The 23,270-nt window shown below is 39.0% G+C and overlaps 1 long non-coding RNA gene across 1 annotated transcript; it reads left to right on the plus strand.

Annotated features, from left to right (window-relative positions):
• Positions 1–5,735: 5,735 nt before the first annotated feature.
• LOC140940864 (uncharacterized) lies at positions 5,736–17,761 on the plus strand. Its single transcript, XR_012166375.1, has 6 exons — positions 5,736–5,908; positions 6,307–6,365; positions 8,417–8,500; positions 16,155–16,214; positions 16,623–16,693; positions 16,899–17,761. It is a non-coding gene; the product is annotated as an uncharacterized lncRNA (long non-coding RNA).
• The last annotated feature ends 5,509 nt before the right edge of the window (positions 17,762–23,270 follow it).

The raw sequence follows: 23,270 nt of genomic DNA on the forward strand, positions 1-23,270 counted from the left end.
ACCTTAAACGTTTCGAGTCTCAAACAGCGAAAGGGAAATAACATTTATAAACTAACGCAAACTTGAAATAGCGAGTGTAGTTCGTACAAGTTTAGTATATGGCAGAGAACGAATGTCCGAACTTTGCGGGTTTGTTTACAACAAAGGTCGTCAAAGGTCACGTGAAACTACACGTGAAATCTGACGCTCAGAAGGTGAACTGTCAGAGGAGCTAAAAACACGCATCAAAATTTTTGGAAAGTAAGATGCAACAAGAAAAGAAATACAGCTCATTAAAAATAATAACCAAGGGCTTACTTTTCCATAGTTTTAGAACCCGCAGGTTATTATTATGGTCACTGAATTGAAAAAGTAGGTTATTAGTTGTAATAATGATCTTCTGTTCCACCTCAACGACCAAGTGTTCAACTTTATTTAAAATAATAACCTATTCAAAACAATGGAAATTGCATGAAGACCCGACCAAACGACTGTAAGCTGTGCAAAAAATGAACTTACCATAGGTTTGGTATATACTGAATAAATGACAGACACACAAATGAGTTGGCTGCATATCCTTGTTAAGGACAGTGGCAGTAGTTTTATTGTTATTTTGAAGACTTTCTTGCAAGGCAAATCTTTCAGGTTTTCTTTGTGGTCAAGCAGTACCTGTTAAAGAATGGAAAGTGTCATTTGTTGTTGTAAATACTATACCGTACTTACGTGTTAAGAATTGCACTCCGAATTAACCTTATTTTCTTGTTTAACTGGTTTCTCGTTACCTTCCGTTTTATTCACACCTGTCTTGCCCCTCTGTCGACTGTTATCTTATGTCAGCTTGAACCGTCCCGGGAAGCATTGTAATTCTCTCCCGGTGCAAGCTAAGCACTCTACGTCAAAATTGCCAACAGTTGGGTTGTTGGCATCGCGTTTGTGCGGCATAAAACAACTGCATAATCTATACCTTTAAATCGTACATAAATGTCGCGGTTAATCAAATATAAAAGCATATACTATGAGTCAGAGTAGCAAAAAACTGTCCAACGTTTGAAGTTTATGTTATAAGTGTAGTCTACGGAAGTGAACACTTCTTTAATTAAAGCGAAAAATTCTAACTACATAAAAGCTCATAAACATCAACAAAATAGGTCTATTTGACCTTAACAATCGCAACTCGCGTTTATCTTGTTGACTACACGTAACCTTTATTACTTTTTTGTCCCTCCAGTTCAACATTCGTCGAACCAACATAACGAGGGGACTATGCATGTTCACAGGTAACTTCGGGCGACAATAACACACAGAGGAAAGAATTATGACATAACTGATCCGTTATTTAAAGTCTACTAAAAAGAATAATTTCTTTCTGCAGCAAAAATAACTGGCAAAAACCGTTAAATAAATTTGGACTCTTATCACCGTTTCTTTAAATTGACTTACAAATTTTTACAGAAAAAAAAAAGCAAACGATAGCGTAACCAAAAGTTAAAGTTGAACTAAGGACAAACCCGCTATTTTCGAGGAGGTAAAAGAGAATCTTGACTTTCATTCCAGACCAGAGATCGGCTAGCTGAGTTTGGTATTCACTGCTCCGAAGGCAATGCAAGATACGAAGGTTTCTGGCTTTAGACACAGTTAAATCAAGTGGAAATTGGTGTCTCCATTTATACGGTCGCTCGATTAAAATTCAACCAGTACGAGAAATGTTTTTGGCAAATCTTTTCTTGAAACTAAATGTGAGAAAAGCACGCGCTGTATGTTCAGCAATAGGCAATCAACGCATAGATTGGTCACATTCAAAGAAAACAGATTGCCGACTCACTCAATTACGTAACGTAGCTCTTGGTTGAAAACAGTATACTGTGGATAAGCATGGGACTCGATAATGCATTGAGAAAAACAGCACTCAGTTCACCAATCAAAAATTAGACTAACGCTTGAATTAGATGCATTCAGAGAAAAAAAATGCCGACTTGATTAAAACTCGACAAAACTGGCTAGTGAATGAGTAGACAATAGGTCTTTCGCCCCAAGAGAAATTGAAAACAATGCTATTGCAAAATTTTGGAGGGAAAACAAAGAGTATTATGTTATTTTTTAAAAAGGCCTATAGCCGTGTGAATTACCACAAGCTAGCCCCTGACTAAATTTAAAAGTACCAGGAAAGAAACATACAAACTTTCAAAACTTATCAGTAGACAATAAAAGCGAAGAAAGTTACGGAAAACTAGCGTTAAAGAATTGCTAGCACAGGAACCATTTTGACTCCTAACATTTGATCGCCTAGTGATGTTCATCACCACCATCAGTTTGACAAAACCAATGAATATGCGACGACTACAATAGCCTGTTTTGTACCGGCTCGTCACGACTAAAGCTAAAAGTGCGAAAAAGCGAGAATACAAACTTTAAAAACTTTTAGGTGGACAAAAATGATCATTCAAGGGCATTGAGACAGGGGCACCCAACGACAATTTTCGGAAAATATCTGTTCGGAAGACGATTTGAGATCTAGAATTTTCGGAACATTTGTTGTAAAATTTCTTGCTTGCCTGCCTTTCCTAGGATTTTCGAACATCTAAAAAATGGTATATTTGCCCATTTTTAAAGGATTTTTACCTTTAAAAGGTCACCTAGAATTTTCGGGAGCATTTTTTCTGGCTGAAATTTTCGAAAAGGTAAGTTTTGATCCCTATAATTTTCGGATCACTAGACGTTCAGCTAGGAAATCCGAACAGATGAAAAATTTTTAGGGGATAAAAATATGCCTATATCTACCGTTTAAATACTAAAATACGGTTAACAATGCTATGTTTAAGTGGTTTTAAACTATATTCTCGTTGGGTGCCCCTGTTGAGAGTGCGCAGAGACGATGGGCACGTTTTGTTAAAAATGAATATGGCACAACTCCTGGAACTATTACGAAAATTTTGAATGATTTGAAATGGCCAACACCCGAGAAGTTTCTTAAGGTTTATCATTTGCATATAGTTCTGATCGCAATCCGTTACGCTAAAAAAGGAACAAATATGTAAATCATTATACTTCACAGGTGTTTTGAATACATACATTAGATTCTTATTATTTTCTTACGAGAACCAAAATAGAATAATGAGTCATCTATATTCACCCATGCGCAAATAACCCCAAAATGATTTTTGAAATTTCTTAACGGCATCGTAGTTTCGAGCTAGTCTCTCCTGAACGATCGTGGATCGCTTGTGTTTAACGATACCTGATGAAAGTTACTGCTGCTGAAACTGTTCACGTCTCTATTGCAAGGTGCATGGCATAACATCAGAACTGTACCAACAACACAGTGAAGACATTCAACTCGCGAATCAATATGGAACTGATTTAAAAGTGTAAGTGCTACAGCTATTGCTATATCTCTTGCCTTTCTCTTGTCTGAACGAATTGTCAAAGAGCTGCCAGGTGCACACTATTTAGACTGTGAACTTCTTTCTCAACTGAAACCTTTCAGAGTGTTTTATTTTAATCGACAGTTGTATGTTTTTCCTTTTTCTTTTCCCTCAGTTTTGAGAAGTAACATTCATGATCAGTGCATGGTTGAGTGATGAGGAACGTAACGAAGAGAGTTATCAGTTTATGATATAAAAACAGCAAGAGATTTGTAGAGGTAACTATCCAAGTAAAAAGTCACCTTAACCAGGACAATCGCAAACTAACAGAAGGAAAAAAGTGGTTTTAATATGGTGATAGGAAACTTGTCAGTATTTTTGTAGGATACCTGAGGTCACTATAACTTAGTTATGTTAGACCCGGTACAGAGTTGAAGTATGATTGATTTTCTCCGGACAATATTTGCTCCTGAGCGATTTTACATTTGACAATATACTAATTAGTTTTACTAGCATTATCCCTATAAGCAAATAAACTGCTTTATATAAAGTTGTTATTACCTATATATTTACTTCAATGTTTTTTGAAAGTTAAACACAAAAGAGCAAAATGGGACATGGGTGTTGGAGAATAAAGAGCAGAAATTACATTGTGACAAGTTCTCTTCTTAGTCTGCAACCATTTGCTAAAATGAAAATCATTTCTTTTTCGTTGGAGAGTCGTCCAAATTTGTATTTACCTTTGTACTGTTTGGTCAAGTATCATCCCTTCAAATCAATTCTTTCCTTTTCAAAGTGCATGTCTCGGACAAATCAAACATTTAGAGGGCACTCAGGCCCGCGGACATAATTTTTAAGATACTTGGATTCTCTCCCGGGGAATATTCCCTTAAATACCGTCACAGTAAGCCACATAGGTATGTGCCCCCACAAAGGATATGGTCTTTGCGCTTTTTCGGTCTAAAAACGGGTATACACTTTGCTCATTTTGGTTTGAAATTTGGTATGGTTTTCGAGGGAGAAAACGCCGTATAAGAACGTATTTGTCGTTTCAATTCCAAATTAATGAATAAGAAAGAAAAGGAAATATTTGCTTATTCTTTGACATAATTTCTGCCTAGAGGCCAGGACTAAAAAAAGGCGTGGAAAATGTCATTTTTTTGGTCAGTAATATAAGGCCAGGAGTTAAAGAAGAGGGCGGCTCGAACCCCCAACAAGAAATCCCAGGAGCAACCTCCCCCCTCCCCCCCCCCCCCCCCCCCTCCCAAGAGATTTTCTTCAAGTAGTAAATAATGCAAAAAACGGTCACGGTTTACATACTAGGGCTACACGGGAAAACGCGCGGACCGAAAACGAAATGATTCTAAAACGCAAGTGCCTGCTGTAACAACACCTCCGACTCTGGCCCTTAACTTACCACCATCTTTCTCTTTCCTTGAAATCAAATTACAACTTACTTCAATGAATTTACGACTATATATCTTTCTCAGTCCAACACATAAGACAAAAACAAATTTCCTCGCTTTGAGTTAGATAATCAATAATGGTTAGGAATTATGTACTAGCTAAGGAAACACGGCTTGTGTTAGGTAATCACTGATTTCAAAAACCTATTACGATAAAATTTTGGCTGCCAGATGAAGAGTATTTCAAACAAATCGTATCCACTGTGTATCCAACTTCTTCTTGAAAGAGTTCTTTGTTATGCTACAACTCCTGACTGTTTTTGTCTTGTTCACTCATGTAGGCGAACAATCCGTAACAGAAGTACAATCATTAATTGTTAAGTGCGGACTGAACTAAATCGGACGATTTTTATAACGGTAAGTATTTGTAACAATTCCGATCGCGATCTTTTGTTAGGGACTTTGTGAACTGATTACTCAAAAGTTCAGACGACAGACTTTGCAAGATGGCTCATTTGGTAATTCTTTTCGTCTTTACTTTTTACGCAGTCATTCTGGCAAACTCAAAATCAGTCAAAATCGCTGAAAATACCTTTTTGAAGGCAAAAAGACAACAATTTACATTAGGTAAGGTAGTACACTGTTTATTTAACATTAATCTATATACCAGGGGCGGATCCAGGATTTTTTTTAGGAGGGGGTGCACTCGTCTCTTGCTCTGCTTCAACACCAATAAACCACATAGTTTTTTTTGGCAGAATACCAGTTGTATTAGAAAACCGCAGGTCATCTCGGGGGGGGGGGGGATGCGCACCCTCTGCACCCTCCCCCTAGATCCGCCCCTGTATACATAGTTGGCGATATATTGCTACTCAAGACTGTAGCTTACTGTAAAGAACTCATTTACCAAAAAGCAGATTGTGTGGGTAGCCTGTGGTATAAACCACGAAGGAATCCTCGTCCCAGGGTCTACTGGTATCCCGGCCAATATGGCGGCGTGGATGGATCTTCCATCGCTCACAGAGTCAGTCAGCAGTGTAGCAGTGCAAACCTAATTTAAGCTTAATAGTACCTAAAAAAATTTCAAGAAAGGACTCTGCAGTATAAAAACCAAAATACCAAAGAAGTCAATAGAATTAGAAGGTCAGGACAGACATAAAGGTATATATTTACACGGGGCACCCAACAAGGATTCGGATTTCCTCCTAATTGCATTGAAATTATGAAAGAATTCTCATTATCGAGTTGATGGCTAGGATGTAAAACTAGGTGGTGATTTCAGGCTTTATCTTTCGCACCTTCCTGTAGTTCCCCAAAAAGTAGGCGGCTCAAAACTCGAAGAAGCCAGTTTTTAGCCGGCTGCCGGCACTTAACGAGAACCTTGTAGACTACAGTACTTTTAAATCTCTAGAAGTGCATTCTAAGCGGGGCTATAAAATTTGTATCTGTTCGGTCATCCTAGGGGAACTTGAGGCTTTTCGAAATTACAAGGGCTTCAGTTTTATTTTCCTGAAAGTATGAGACCGTAAGTTAATTAAGTTCATTTCGTTATCACCTAGAGATATACCAAGAGGTCAGAGGCACAATTTAAAAGATTTGACCAACAAGAAACAGAAAGGTAAATACAATATTAAAATAATTTTATTCTGTTTATATACATTAAAGGGACAGTGTCCCGATCATGCGCACGCGCGAGCGTCATCTGTTTCTTTTTTCAAAAGACAATAGAACTGTCATATTGACGCGACAAGATTTCCTTCTGGACCCACCGCCGACGGAGATTTGTTGTTTATATTCTCAAGTAATATTTTAGACTTTCGAAGAAGTCTTTCGTCTTATTTAAAATTTGACTCGTGGCAGACGAAGACTCGTCCCGATTTTATCGCTTGCAGGGCCGCCTCGCGACCCGAAAATCTCGTTCCGCTCACTTTAAAAACGGCTTTTCTGATGTGAAACTGGTGTCAGAGGTCAATTTTTCCAAGTCCAGTAATTAATAATCGCCAGATTTGTTTGCGTTTTAGCCTGAAATAACTATGGCCTGAAACGTTTGAAAGACATAAATAAAAATGTAATCTCAATGCTATGAATCATCGCAGAGGTTAGTCAAATATTATATTATGATTTCATGCCACTAATTTTTCTAAACATATAGCGCCTGTGTGTTTGATTTTGTCGGCCGTAGGGAGGTTTATTGAAAAGTTTACTAATGCGTCGTTACAAAACATTCTGCTTCACGAAGCTCCCCTCCACAAGATCTCCTCAGTCACATCAATGTCTCAATGTTTTCTTTCTTATAGTCTTTATTGTTGCTGTTTCATTTCTGTGTATTCCTTTCATAATTATCTGAGCTTGTATGGAAGCTAGCAGGAGAAATAAGCCTTCAATCGGCACCAAAGCACTTCCCATCATGTGGTCCTCCGGCCAACGGCAGTAAAAGTAACCCCAAAAAATCCAGATTTCGCCCAAATCGAAACTTAACGGGAACAATATATCATTGATCTGTAATCCTGAGAAGTTTTAGTGTAGTATTGGACTCTGCCAAGCGCGATACAAACGGATTTTTCAAGGTTCTCTTAATCTCCTCGCATCTTTTGATTTTGCAACATCCTCTCCAAAAATCAAAGTTTGGTACATGCGCAATAATGGGATACTGTTCCTTTAAGCAGTCTAGATAGCAACAAAGTGTAGAAGATACCAGAATGCAAGGTCAAAACAAACTACACTGTAAAATTCAAACTGCATGATAATATTAATGGCATAAGACATAATGCTGCCCCTCTCAAAAATACAAAGGAATACTCCAGTTTTAAACCTGTCAGAGCAACAATTAGGATGCAAGTGCATTATGTTTGATGCCCTATGATATATTCTAACTTTTACATAAAAACTTTGATTTAACAATAATATATACTTAGGGGTCAACTGGGATTCGAACCCAGCAAAGAAATGGGATACACATTCTCCCTGAACTATAACATGCAAAGTCTGATTATATAAGGAAATATACATCAGCTCAACTGTTATTCATACTCAGCAAAGAATTGGGAGGCAGCAGCTTTCTGAACAATTGAATACAAACTTTAATTAGTTTTACGAGCATTACTGGTTTTTGCACCTTTTTGGTCTAAAAACAGTCACGACTTAGAGAACTGGGGGCACACTCCTACCAAGAACTCCCAAGAGCACCCCCCTCTGAGGATTTCAGTCACTTTCGGGTAGTACATAACACCAAGAAGAAGCCATGGTTTAAATACTTGGGCTATGCGTGAATCACCGAGAGAGAGAGTTAGCTTCCTTTTTTATTGGGTACTTTGTTTTGCTCTGCACGTAAGTTTTGTTTACTCTATGTAGATAACTCAATCTAAGAGAAGTGCAGGTATATTAAAGTTGTTTAAAACGTGCAGGCCCCCAAAACAAAATGATTTGAAAAATCTTAATTATGTGCCAGTAATTTTCCTCGCTTTAAATTAGATAATGCAATCATGGTTAGGAATATTATGTACCAGCTAACGCTAGGGAATCTAACTTGTGATAGGTAATCAGTGATTTAAAACACCTATCACAATAAAATTTTGACTCCCAGATAAAGAGTATTTCAACAAATCATATCTGACTTCGTCGTTTTTGTTATGCTTCAACTAATTGTTTTTGTCTTCTTCACTCATGTAGGTAACAATCTAATAACAGTCTAACAGAAGTACAGTCATTAATTGTTCAGTGCTGACCCATCTTAACCAGGATATTCTTAAAACGGTAAGAGCTTGGAGCTTGTAACAACCCAAATCCCAATCTTTATTTAGTGACTTAACAAATTATGGCTCCTAAGGATCTTTTTTGAAGTATTAGAATACGTAACAATTCTGATATTTATAAAAAGTAATTTACATCAGATTCTATAAGGTCAACTGGGATTCTGACTCAGCAAAAATGGCAGACAGGCGCTGCCTAAACTATGACATAATACATAATATTTATATAAAGTTAATAAACTCTCCCCATTGGCAGTGGTTTTGCACAAAGGTTCTATCCCAGATACTATACAGAAAACACACAGAAAGTAATCCTCCTCCCTGGACTGATACCTTAGTCTATGATAGATGGGACTTACTATTTTTAACTTACTATTTTAAAAACATTAGATAACCTTCGATTTCCAACCCAGCAAGTAAGGGAGACAGAAGCTCCCTTGACTGAAACTTCAGTCCGTAATAGTTAAAACCTACTATTAAACCTCAGTAGATAAACTGGGATTCCAACCCAGCAAGCAAGGGAGACAGGGGCTCCCTGGACTGATACTTCAGTCTATCATAGTTATTACTTACTACGAAAATTAGAGAAACTGGGATTCAAACCCAGCAAGCAAGGAAGACAGGAGCTCCCTCTACTGATACTTCAGTCTATAATAGTTATTACTTACTATTAAAATTAGATAAATTGGGATTCCAACCCAACAAGCAAGGGAGACAGCAGCTCCCTGGACTGATACTTCAGTCAATAATAGATGAAACTTGCTATTGAAACTAGATAAACTGGGATTCCAACCCAGCAAGCAAGGGAGACAGGAACTCCCTGGACTGATACTTCAGTCAATGATAGATGAAACTTACTATTAAAACTAGATAAACTGGGATTCCAACCCAGCAAGCAAGGGACACAGGAGCTCCCTGGACTGAAACTTTAGTCTATTATAGTTATTACTTACTATAAAATTAGAGAAACTGGGATTCCAACCCAGCAAGCAAGGAAGACAGGAGCTCCCTTTCATGGCGAGCCGCAAGCCTTAGCGACCGAAATATGGGGGAAAATTTGTCCCCCATCTGACCAGGAAGCCATTGTTTAAATTCAGCCAAGCATAGACCGTTGACAGCTTGAAACCATACTTGAGGTGAAATGCGAATCTCCTTTCGTGACCTCCTACTGAAGCTTTATTCGACATATCTTTCAATGGATCATTTTAGCAGACACTACAGAAATAATAAAGCTGAGCTGATGAGACGTACACAACTAAAGAAAAGAACCTGGTGAAATAAAAATCACTCCGAAACAGCGCACCACTCGGAAAACTTGTGGCGGTGTAGAGGAGTTTTGCACAAATTATCTAACCGGGGATACCTCAGAATCAATATGCATTTATTTACCACAAATGAACGAAGTGCAGCGATTTAAATAAAATTTAATGGAATTTAAACTATAAATTTAAATAATTTTCATTGTAGCTTTTTCTGGGGAGCAGAATTTAAAGCGGGACTATTCCCTTTTTTTGAGAAAAGGCCGGTGAAGTTTTCTATTTCATCCTGTTCGCGGCGTAAAAAGGCTCTTATATTTTTCTTATAATACAAACTTGTAAGGTCACCTATATGATGTTCATTAATTATGACTGAAACCATTTATTTCGTTCAAAACGGACTTGCGAGCCATAACCAATAAAAACCAAGTTCCCTTGCACTAAGCGAAGGCGACACACCCGATCGCTTGCTTTTTCAGGCGACTCACCCAAAAGAACACGTGCAGACGGAACTTTGGTCATTGTTTTGAATCCGAAGAATAAGTTCAATTGCGAATTTTACAGCGTCTAGTTGAAACGCAATTTTAACAACCCCCAAACAACATAAAAACATATTTGGCAAGACGTTTCAAAAACTATTTTTCAAGCTTTCTAGGCCGCCTCGTTCTTTACAGAAAGATTCATTAAATATACACGTTTTACAAAGTCTTCTTGCACTAAGCGAAGGCGACTCACCCGATCGCTCGCTTTTAATCAGGCGACACACCCAACATAAAAGGCACGTACAGAATACCCTGAACCATGTACATTTTATGAATCTGTTTTAGTTTCGGTGAATTAAAGCTCTCTGGCTGTTAATGAAAAATAATAGAGACCGTACAGGTTCTTGCAATGGTGTTTTTTTTTTTTGAAAAACAAATAGGGGGGAACCGCGATGAACGCAACCAATCAACTAAAATTCATTTCGATTCCCCGGTAAAAATTATAGAAAAGAAAAAGAAAGCTGCTAAGATTCAGAGACTTACAAATAACGAGCAACACTCAACCCCCTCTCTGTAACACGAGCATGTGTTATTTTTAACGCGTTTTAGTCACTCATTTCGTTGTTGATCAAAATCAAAAGCTTTTGTGAGGTTTATACTTCGAATATCCCTTATTTATGGTTTTGTAGCACAATTTGCCACCAGTGGGAGTCAGTTGGCCTATCCGATATACTACTAGGAAAACGATTGTTTTCATAGGCAGTGAACGCATTCAACAATGCAATACTACGCATAATTACAGACTACAAGATAATTTTCTCATTAATTCAAACAAATTAAAGATCTGAGCGTGTAACGACAACAATAAATCGCACTGGATCATGATGTAGCATTTAAACTTCGGCAACAAGCAAAACAGCGGTAAAAAGATAAAATATGTAGCAATTTGGCCGCTACGTGTGTACGTGTATTATGAAACACGGATGTCTACAATTTTCAACACATTCCATTGTTTATCCAGAAAATGTAGCACGAAATTAATAATAGAAAAGCTTTTCGACTTCTTTATAAGGGTACTTCTTGCAGTAACACAAAAGTGCCTCCAGTGGAAGTTGTGCTGGGCCTGTTTCTTCCTAAACACTGTACGATCACTCCCGAGCGCGCCACATTAAATTTGGCGGGCATTTAGGAGGTTTTGGCGCGGATATATTCGAGGCAGAAATAAATAAATTAAAGGAAAAAAATCGAACATTGTCCTTACCTTCAAGGTGTCTTACGATTAAGCAAGTCATAAAAAAAAAACAGAATTAATGTGTCGCAAGGTAAACCTACTGATTTAAGGCTGAAATGGCCTCGCTTCTGAAAGTGAACCAATGTGACGAAGGAAGGCTAGCCATCTCAGTTTGGAACTCTGCTAACCTGTTCGATCTGTTAAAATTTTCTTTCAAATACCAACAAGCTTCTAAGGGAAATGAGTTTGAATCAACACAGAAATTCTCGACCGGGATACCCTAAAAAAGAATTCACATATACTCCATACAATGATGGCTTGATTGGGATGATCCGATCCGGAGAATAGTTGAATAGACCGCGCTCGACTATATTTACCCCGGCTAATACTGTTTTAACCATATTACCAGACAGTTGCGAAATTTAGGATTGTTTCATCGCCTCTGTGAAAATCCCTATCGATGACAGCCAGTCTGACCCATGCTAGCCTGCACGAGATCGGAGGTAAAATTATAACAGGAAATTGAGCATAGCAACCGTCACTCAGCGTAATTAGTAAAGGGACTTTATGCGGCTCCTCATGCTGATACTTCAGTCTATAATAGTTATTACTTACTATTAAAATTAGATAAATTGGGATTCCAACCCAACAAGCAAGGGAGACAGCAGCTCCCTGGACTGATACTTCAGTCAATAATAGATGAAACTTGCTATTGAAACTAGATAAACTGGGATTCCAACCCAGCAAGCAAGGGAGACAGGAACTCCCTGGACTGATACTTCAGTCAATAATAGATGAAACTTACTATTAAAACTAGATAAACTGGGATTCCAACCCAGCAAGCAAGGGACACAGGAGCTCCCTGGACTGAAACTTTAGTCTATTATAGTTATTACTTACTATAAAATTAGAGAAACTGGGATTCCAACCCAGCAAGCAAGGGAGACAGGAGCTCCCTGGACTGATACTTCAGTCTACCATAGTTATTACTTACTTTTAAAATTGGAGCAACTGGGATCCAAACCCAGCAAGCAAGGGAGAAACAAGCTCCCTGGACTGATACTTCAGTCTATAATAGTTATTACTTACTATTAATATTAGAGAAACTGGGATTCGAACCCAGCAAGCAAGGCAGACAGGAGCTCCCTGGACTGAAACTTCAGTCTATTATAGTTATTACTTACTATTGATATTAGAGAGTCCTAGAGAAACTGGGATTTGAACCCAGCAAGCAAGGAAGACACGAGCTCGTTGGACTGATACTTCAGTCTACCATAGTTATTACTTACTTTTAAAATTGGAGCAACTGGGATCCAAACCCAGCAAGCAAGGGAGAAACAAGCTCCCTGGACTGATACTTCAGTCTATAATAGTTATTACTTACTATTAATATTAGAGAAACTAGTATTCAAACCCAGCAAGCAAGGGAGACAGCAGCTCCCTGGACTGAAACTTTAGTCTATCATAGTTATTACTTACTATTAAGACTATATAAACTGGGATTCCAACCTGGCAAGCAAGGAAGACAGGAGCTCCCTGGACTGAAACTTCAGTCTCTTATAGGTATTACTTACCCTAAAATTAGAGAAACTGGGATTCCAACCCACTAAGCAAGGGAGACAGGAGCTCCCTGGACTGATACTTCAGTGTATAATAGTTATTACTTACTAAAATTATATAAACTGGGATTCCAACCCAGCAAGCAAGGGAGACAGCAGATCCCTGGACTGAAACTTTGGTCTATCATACTTATTACTTACTATTAAGACTATATATACTGGGATTCCAACCCAGCAATCAAGGGAGACAGGGGCTCCCTGGACTGATACTTCAGTCAATAATAAATGAAACTTAAAATTAAAACTAGATAAACTGGGATTCCAACCCAGCAAGCAAGGGAGACAGGAGCTCCCTGGACTGGTACTTCAGTCAATAATAGATGAAAATTACTATTAAAACTAGATAAACTGGGATTCCAACCCAGCAAGCAAGGGAGACAGGAGCTCCCTGAAGTGATATTTCAGTCAATAATAAATGAAACTTACTATTAAAACTAGATAAACTGGGATTCGAACCCAGCAAGCAAGGGAGACAGGAGCTCCCTGCACTGATACTTCAGTCAATAATAAATGAAACTTACTATTTAAACTAGATAAACTGGGATTCCAACCCAGCAAGCAAGGGAGACAGGAGCTCCCTGAACTGATATTTCAGTCAATGCTAGGTGAAGCTTACTATTAAAACTACATAAACTGGGATTCCAACCCAGCAAGCAAGGGAGACAGGAGCTCCCTGCACTGATACTTCAGTCAATAATAAATGAAACTTACTATTTAAACTAGATAAACTGGGATTCCAACCCAGCAAGCAAGATAAGTAATACCTGGACTGATACGACAGTCTATTATGCATGTAGTGGAACCTTTAATACCTTAATTCTAGAACTAAATGAAGTGCATTACATCTTAGCTTTAATTATTATTTATAGTATTATTACGTTTGAGCAGCAGCAATTCTTTCAATAAATTTAGTAGCAGCTGTAAGTAGAAAAAGGGGATTCCAAAAACAAAGTTGGCCTATTGTTGCCAATACAGTGGCCTCAAGCCAGGTGGAGGGTTTCGTGCGTTCCACAGGGTGCTTGTCTACTTACGCGTGGAGAGTGGTACTGAGCCATCAGTTACACCGAGGTCTGGGTGGTTGCCTCTGACCGACAGGTGATGTATTGGGCGCCTGATAAGAAAACGGCCGTTGCACTCAAGTGCTTATCAACTCATTCTGCAGTGGTGCAGAGCTTTACGAGTGATACTGCACGGGCCGTAGCGGTGTACCGCTCATCGGGTCATGCCATATCTCAGCTTCTGTCACGAAACAAGTCTGTTGTAAGCGCTCATGCCCAGGTGTCCCGGTCTGGACGCAAGCGGAGGTCCCCCAATTTATATGGCCGTTGCACTCACGTGCGTCTCGGATACTGCACAGGCCATACACCCTTTTCTTTAGGTCATGCCATATCTCAGCTTCTGTAACGAAACAGGTTTTTTCAAGCCTTTAAATTTTTTTTGTTGTTGTTGTTTAAATAAAAAAAATCTCAGTTATTTTAGGTATAATTTCAGATTTTCTTGGAAAGAGTTGTTGCTCTAAGAAGATTATCACTGATTTTCAAAGTAATATACACTTAGGGCAACTGGGAATCCAGCCCAGCAAGCAAGGGAGACAGGAGCTACCGGACTGATACTTTAGTCAATGCTAGATTAAGCTTACTATTAAAACTAGATAAACTGGGATTCCAACCCAGCAAGCAAGGGAGACAGGAGCTCCCTGGACTGATACTTCAGTCAATAACAGATGAAGCTTACTATTAAAACTAAAGAAACTGAGATTCCAACCCAGCAAGCAGGGGAGACAGGAGCTCCCTGGACTGATACTTCAGTCAATACTAGATGAAACTTACTATTAAAACTAGATAAACTGGGATTCCAACCCAGTAAGCAAGGGAGACAGGAGCTCCTTGGACTGATACTTCAGTCAATAATAGATGAAACTTAGTATTAAAACTAGATAAACTGGGATTCCAACCCGGCCAGCAAGGGAGATAGGAGCTCCTTGGACTGATACTTCAGTCAATAATAGATGAAACTTACTATTAAAACTAGATAAACTGGGATTCTAACCCAGCAAGCAAGGGAGACAGGAGCTCTCTGGACTGATACTTCCGTCAATAATAGATGAAACTTACTATTAAAACTAGATAAACTGGGATTCCAACCCAGCAAGCAAGGAGACAGGAGCCCCCTGGACTGATACTTCAGTCTATCGTAGTTATTACTTACTATGAAAATTAGATAAACTGGGATTCGAACCCAGCAAGCAAGGGAGACAGGAGCTTCCTAGTCTGAGAAGAAGAACACCCAATTGCATTTGCCTTAAATCTGCTGTTAACTAGGACCAATGAGATATACCGTTAGAAAGCTTCCACTTGAGAAGATATGAGAACTCCGTAATGTCTTTGCCTGATATCTGGTCTTAACTAGGGCCAATGGGATTTGCAGTCACAATCATTTCATTTGAGGAGAGAACTTTTTTCACTTTAATTTAATTTATTTTTAATTGCGTCTAATTTCATTTGACATGGAAGAGACACTTCATGGATCTGTTAAATAAACTATTAATAGAATTATTACTATTATTATTATTGTTATTGTTATTAGTATTATTACTGATATACCATTGGTTTATTAGATACCATAAAAAGAAAATAACTGTAATGATTCAAATTGTATATTTCACTTAGTAAACATAGATTTGAACCTTGAAATTATTTAAGTGCTTGACTCTCCACTGTTACATCTTTGCAGGTTATAACAAGGCTTTTGCTGGACGCTTTATATATATCTAAGTGGAGACGTGGGAAATGAATTTATTATATTTATAGTGTAACTTTACGATTTTGCGCAGTTGTTGTTACATGGAAAATGCTGTTTGAGGGTTCAGTGAGAGTCGACTTGTCTTTATTGGTATGATTTTTTATGTCTCGGCCCACTAAGAATATCTGCTGATGGTCAGATATTTTAAGTGGGCGTTAAACTTCATTTCTTATCTATATCCCTTATCGGTGCAAATCAAAATAGGTTGTATTAGGTCAATTTAAGTCTGTTGCTAACATCCTCTAAGCGCCTGTTTCTTTTTCTTTAGCTTTTTTATTTTCTAGATTGAATTTGTTCATCACGTGGGGAGGCGTTTTCTACGCTTCAGGTATAATAGATATGTTTCTTTGCATTAATCCCCGGTTTTCTCCTTAGGCCTACATATCGAACACCACGAGGAGCTTGAGGAGGTCGGATTGATATACTCTAGAATAAGAGCACAACATTGTAAGAGTAGTATCCGGCGTCGTTTGCTAGTGAGAGAATAGAGAACAAAGAAGTGAACGACTGAAATGAACTCATTTATCCCTATTGCAAACGGCAATCAGTAATATAAGTTTCTTATTAATGTGCTTATTGCAAAAAGTACGGTTAAACCCGAAAATGGTGTTAAGTGTGGGAGAAGTACCTGAATTTTTTATCATTGAGATGCTTTATTTATATTTTGCTAACAGACATTTACTTTGGTCGTTATATTTACTGAGTTCAGGGTCTTTTTCAAATTACACTTTTATAGTGTACCAAGATTGGAAAATCGTCATCTGGTGGAACCTGTACTACCTGATGAAACAACACCAACAATGAAAGGTACGTTATCTCTTGAGAAGAATTGGATAGCCCCAGTTTTTACAACTGGGTTCGAGCAGGGGCGGTCCAAAAAATAGCGGGCTATTAGACTGTAAATCACTTACATAACTAACCAACGCGAAAAACAAGAGCACAAAATGACCAGTACTCAAATTTCTCCTTTTCTACAGTCTACTGATAAACATTGCACTTTCTTCTGTTTTAGGACGTGTTTCTCAAGTTGGACATCAGAAGAAGTGCCTGCGTCTTACAATACCGCTAAAGTGAAGATGTAGCGATCAAGATGAAATACTTTAGAAACTTAATCTAATAATTTTCCAGTAATGTAAAAGCTAAATAAAACTTTGTAGAATTCTGCTACAGTAGCAGTCAACATTTTCGAAGGAGGACTTTCCTTCTTACGGAAACGACTGCTACTGGGCAACAATGGCTTTTCTTTTGTTCTGAAATTATTAAGGATAGGTCTATTCAAAATATCTTTAATGTTGATCGACAAATATGATGGGCTCTCGCCAACCTTTGGGGCAGTGTTGGTAATTTGCGCGTTCTATTGTCGGCTTCTTCGGCTTTCGTTAATCTTCGTGTTCCTAAACGCTTAATGAACACTCTCGCCATTTTTGGGGGGTACTTTCGGTAACTTTCGACCATTATCGTTGACTACTTCGGCCTGCGTTAATCTTCATATACTAAACCTACCATAACTTCGAACACGCGCTATGGCAAACGCTTAATACCTTTACAAAATTGCGTTCAGTGAAATGAACACTGTCCCCTTCTTTTGGGGATACTTTCGGCAACTTTTGACCACTATCGTTGACTTCTTCGCCCTGCGTTAAATCTTCATGTTTACTTACCATTTCTACGAACCGGCGCTATCGTAAATGGCTATATGCCTTTGTCAAAATGAATACTCTCGCCATCTTTCGGGGGTCCTTTCGGTAACTTTCGACCACTATCATTGACTACTTCGACTTGCGTCAATCTTCATAGAGACTTACACCATTACTTGGAACGCACGCTATCGCCAACTTGTGAACAATATAATGTTAATTGACACCCTCGCAATCCTTCGGGTAATATATCAAACATGAGATGCAGTGTTTCATCACCAGATGAAACACCGAGAAGAGAGTTGAAAATACGACGCGCAGCGGAGTATTTTTGACGAACTTCGAGGTGTTTCATCTGGTGATGAAACACTGTGTCGAATGTTTGATATTTCTTCTCAAACAAAATCATTTTTGAAGGAGAAATTAAGGATGCAAATACTAAGCAGTGTTTCATCCGATTTCCAAACACTCATTAAACATTAATTTCCTTTGTATTTTCTTAATGAATTATTAATGAGTTTGAGAAGGTACTTTCGGTAACTTTCGACCACTATCATTGACTACTTCGACTTGCGTCAATCTTCATTATAAACTTATTACTGATTTCTTCGAACGCGCGCTACTGTAAACACTTAAATGTCTTTGCGAGCTTCGCGCAAAACCGACCTCCTGTAAATCTAAAATGGGCGTCTAGCTGTCACCATGATGTTGTAAACCAAATTTATACCGAGTTGTTTAATGGTGTATCTTCTTTTTAACACTATGTATTTACATGAATGTTTTTGCGCTGTTGTTAACCTTCCGTCGCCGTTATCAATTATTTTATGCTTTGTTATGTGTAGAGTGCTTTAGTAACCTTTATGTCCATGACTAATACGCTTTCGATCTCGCGATTCCGTACACTTGCCGAACGTATCCGATCTTGTAACTCTTCATTCTCGATCCTCAACTGTGGTCTTGGTTACCTTGAGGGTAGAGGGTAGAGATTTGCTTTGCGTTTAACGTGAATGAGATTTGGTTAATGTATATAACGTTATAAATAATAAGCCCAATATGTAATGTAAAGGAGTTGATAATGTATAAGCCACATAAAGAATGAGGAATAGTGGGTTGTCAGCTATTGATTCTATAAATTTATACCAAGCTGCAACTGTTGAGTTAATAAACGCTTAAATGACTGCAATGAACACTCGCGCCATTTTTAGGGGGTACTTTCGGTAACTTTCGACCATTATCGTTGACTACTTCGGCCTGCGTTAATCTTCATATACTAAACCTACCATAACTTTGAACACGCGCTATGGCAAACGCTTAAATGCCTTTACAAAATTGCGTTCAGTGAAATCAACACTGTCCCCATCTTTCGGGGATACTTTCGGCAACTTTTGACCACTATCGTTGACTTCGTCGGCCTGCGTTAAATCTTCATGTTTACTTACCATTTCTACGAACCGGCGCTATCGTAAATGGCTATATGCCTTTGTCAAAATGAATACTCTCGCCATCTTTGGGGGGTACTTTCGGTAACTTTCGACCACTATCGTTGAATACTTCGACTTGCGTCAATCTTCATAGAGACTTATACCATTACTTGGAACGCGCGCTATCTCCAACTTGTGAACACTATAATGTTAATGAACACCCTCGCAATCCTTCGGGTGTACTTTCGGTAGCTTTCGACCACTATTGTTGACTGCTTCGACTTGCGTCAATCTTCATAGAGACTTATACCATTACTTGGAACGCGCGCTATCGCCAGCTTTTGAACGCTATAATGTTAATGAACACACTTGCAATCCTTCGGGGTACTTTCGGTAACTTTCGACCACTATCACTGACTACTTCGGCTTGCGGTAATCCTCATTATAAACTTGCTACTGATTACTTCGAACGCGCGCTATAGCAAACCCTTAAATGACTTTGCGAGCTTCGCGCATAACCGACCTCCTGTAAATCTATAAAGGGCCTCTAACTGTCACCGTGATGTTGTAAACTAAATCTATACCGATTTGTTTAATGGTGTATCTTCTTTTTAACACTTTGTATTTTCATGAATGTTTTTGCGCTCTTGTTAACCTTCCGTCGCCGTTATCAATATATGATGGGCTCTCGCCAACCTTTGGGGCAGTGTTGGTAACTTGAGAGTACTATTTTCGGCTTCTTCGGCTTTCGTTAATCTTCGTGTTCCTAAACGCTTAAATGACTGTAATGAACACTCTCGCCATTTTTGGGGGGTACTTTCGGTAACGTTCGACTATTATCGTTGACTACTTCGGCCTGCGTTAATCTTCATATACTAAACCTACCATAACTTCGAACACGCGCTATGCCAAACGCTTAAATGCCTTTACAAAATTGCGTTCAGTGAAATCAACACTGTCCCCATCTTTCGGGGATACTTTCGGCAACGCTTGACCACTATCGTTGACTTCTTCGGCCTGCGTTAAATCTTCATGTTTACTTACCATTTCTACTAACCGGCGCTATCGTAAATGGCTGTACACCTTTGTCAAAGTGAATACTCTCGCCATCTTTTGGGGGTACTTTCGGTAACTTTCGACCACTATCATTGACTACTTCAACTTGCGTCAATCTCCAAAGAGACTTACCATTACTTGGAACGCGCGTTATCGCCAACTTGTGAACACTATAATGTTAATGGACACCCTCGGAATCCTTCATGGTACTTTCAGTAACTCTCGACCACTATCATTGACTACTTCGGCTTGCGTCAATCTTCATAGAGACTTACCATTACTTAGAACGCGCGCTATCTCCAACTTGTGAACACTATAATGTTAATGAACACCCTCGCAATCCTTCGGGGTACTTTCGGTAACTTCCGACCACTATCACTGACTACTTCGACTTTCGTCAATCTTCATAGAGAATTATACCATTACTTGAAATGCGCGCTATCCCCAACTTGCGAACAAACAAACTTGCAATCCTTCGGGGTACTTTCGGTAACTTTTGACCACTATCGTCGACTACTTCGACTTTCGTCAATCTTCATAGAGAATTATACCATTACTTGGAACGCGCGCTATCCCCAACTTGCGAACACTATAATGTTAATGAACACCCTCGCAATCCTTCGGGGTACTTCCGACCACTATCGTCGACTACTTCGACTTTCGTCGATCTTCATAGAAAACTATACCATTACTTGGAACGCGCGCTATCGCCAACTTGTGAACACTATAATGTTAGTGAACACCCTCGCAATCCTTCGGGGTAATTTCGGTAACTTTCGACCACTATCATTGACTACTTCGGCTTGCGTCAATCTTCAGAGACACTTACCATTACTTCGAACGCGCGCTATAGCAAACACTTAAGAGCGGATGTCAGTAAATATCGACCAGAGGTCTACAAAAGTGAAAAATCGAAAATTCTCAAAAAAATTCACAAAGCTAGTAGCACTAGGTAAGCTATGAACATAAATGTAATTTTTACTTCGATCCGATAATTATTTTCCACGTACGGGGGGTTATTGGTTTTGCGGCTCTCGGACCGGGTTTTCCAGGCCCGAGACCATGTGTCGCAAAAAAATCGTTTTAAAATTCAAATCCATTCTAATGCGGACAACAAATAACTTATTCAGAAGAGTACTTAATTGCACACATTCTAAGTGGTCATTTACTCAGTTTGAACGAAAGTGTAATATTTTGGAGATTTTTCATTATTTTCAATATTTTGAACGTTTTCGTTCAATGAAAAAATGGCAAATTTCAAAGCCCAAAATCGTCGACTGGTACCTCGATTTCAGTAACGAGTCTTATACCACGTTAAAGAGCGTCATCTCTTCTTTCAAAATCTGTTTTCAAAACTACGGGCAACTTAAAAGAAAATGTTTGAGGCCAAAAAATACTAGTAGTACTTTTCTGAAATTTGAGCTTTCCAGACTCAGCGGGTCGATACTAAAAACTCAGAAAAATGCAATAAGAAATCAGTTTGAACAACAGTGATTTAACGTTATCAGCTATCAGAAACCAACACGTGTTTATCGAGCGATCTGATAAAATTTAAAGCCGTTTTCCAACAAGAAAAGCAGAGTTTAGCCATCTTCTGCTTCCAAACGCACGAGTGACGTAAGGTTGTCAAAGGGCAAAGCACAATAATAAACTTCAAAAAGCACAACGTTTCTGCGTCCAGGAATTAGACTTTAGCGGACAGAATAATGCCTACGAGTGTATGTTTCATACCTTAGCATGGGTTTCCTAGATACTGGAAATAAAAAACATCAAGGACAGCATCGGCAAGAGCATCTTCGGCTGCTCTCAAACGACGGAGATTGCGTTACTTTTCACAGATTGACCGCTTACCACCAGTTTTTGGGCTCGCATTTCGACGGAACGCTTGCCTCGAGAGGCGCGCGGCACGGATCTGAACTCTTCTTCACGAGACATTGAGCTGAATTTATCGGAAATATGCCACCACCACCAACAACATGAGCTTTTTTCGGGTATTTGTCGTTTTTTATGCGAAAAGTTCGGGTAAGCAGATTCTCGCAAAAATCATTTGGCTTAAAAAATGTGTTTAAAAGCCCACCCTGGATTTGAAGCAAAAAGTATTTCCTCGAAATAAGCTAAAAATGCCAAATTCACGCGGTGAAAAAATGGATGATTATGGAAGGATTATCGAATTCTTGCCTAACCTGAGGGATTTCCCGTGATGTAGGATTAGGGCTAGGAAAAAAGCCCATAACCTGCTCCTGTCGTTGTGAATTTCCTCAAAATCAAAAATTTCAGTAAGAACCGAAAACAACAGCTTAAAGGAGGTGCACACACCTTGAACTAGCCAGGGAAAAGGGGCCTCTGATTGAGCTAAACTGTCATTGATGCACGGTGCAATTAGGTAGACCTGTTACTATCCCCCGCGCAACCACATGGGGAGTACTTTGAAGCGGTCCTGTCGGGGGCTTTCGGGGGTAGGGAGCGGGGCAAATCGAAAATAACTTCTCTTTGTTTTTGTGAAGTACATCATTTCTCGCACGGTTGACAAGGTGACGGCGGACTCCGTACCTTTGGAAAGGCCCTTTTGAAACATGTCCAGGCAACATGCAGGGCATCACGAAATTAACGTCAACACCTTGAATCAACTCCATGAACAGGGAGAGGCGATAAGTGCCATCTTAAAAGATGCTTGATGTCTAGAAGTGAATAGTCTGTCCAAAGATATTTTTCATTTTGTATTTCGGGACCATTTGACAGCGTACGAGTGAACCGGAGCGCAGTAACGAACCCTAACCCCACCCCATTGCCCTTGCGGTCAATAAATCATCGCGTTTTTCATTTTTTTTATGCGCGTTCGAGAACCTCCAAAGGGAATATTGAGGGTCTTTGAACAGTTTCAGTTTTTTTTACCGACAAAAAAGAACAAAACAAAGCAAAAGACAAGTATACAGAAACACGCAGAAGCAATGTGGTGAGGAAGCCCAAAAAGAAACGATAAGGCTTAGGTCATCCCCTTTTCGTTCGTTTAGCGTCGAATAGGTTTCCTGGTTTTGGGTGGGTCGGTCCGTGGGGTGAAAAAAAAATCACAAGAAATCTGAGTACGGGAGGCCTGAAACACCAGCATCATTGCCGTGGAGACTGAAAACAACAAGACATGGTCACCAAATCGACACAAACTCAATATGGCGGAAAATTTGATGGTCAATTTCATAAAAAAAGGCCCAAAAAGGGTAAAAAGCAAAGAGGATACACCACCGAACGTTTTATGCCTCGAAATTATGTTATAAT

Source organism: Porites lutea, chromosome 6, assembly GCF_958299795.1.
Source record: "Porites lutea chromosome 6, jaPorLute2.1, whole genome shotgun sequence".
Taxonomy (NCBI): Eukaryota; Metazoa; Cnidaria; class Anthozoa; order Scleractinia; family Poritidae; genus Porites; species Porites lutea.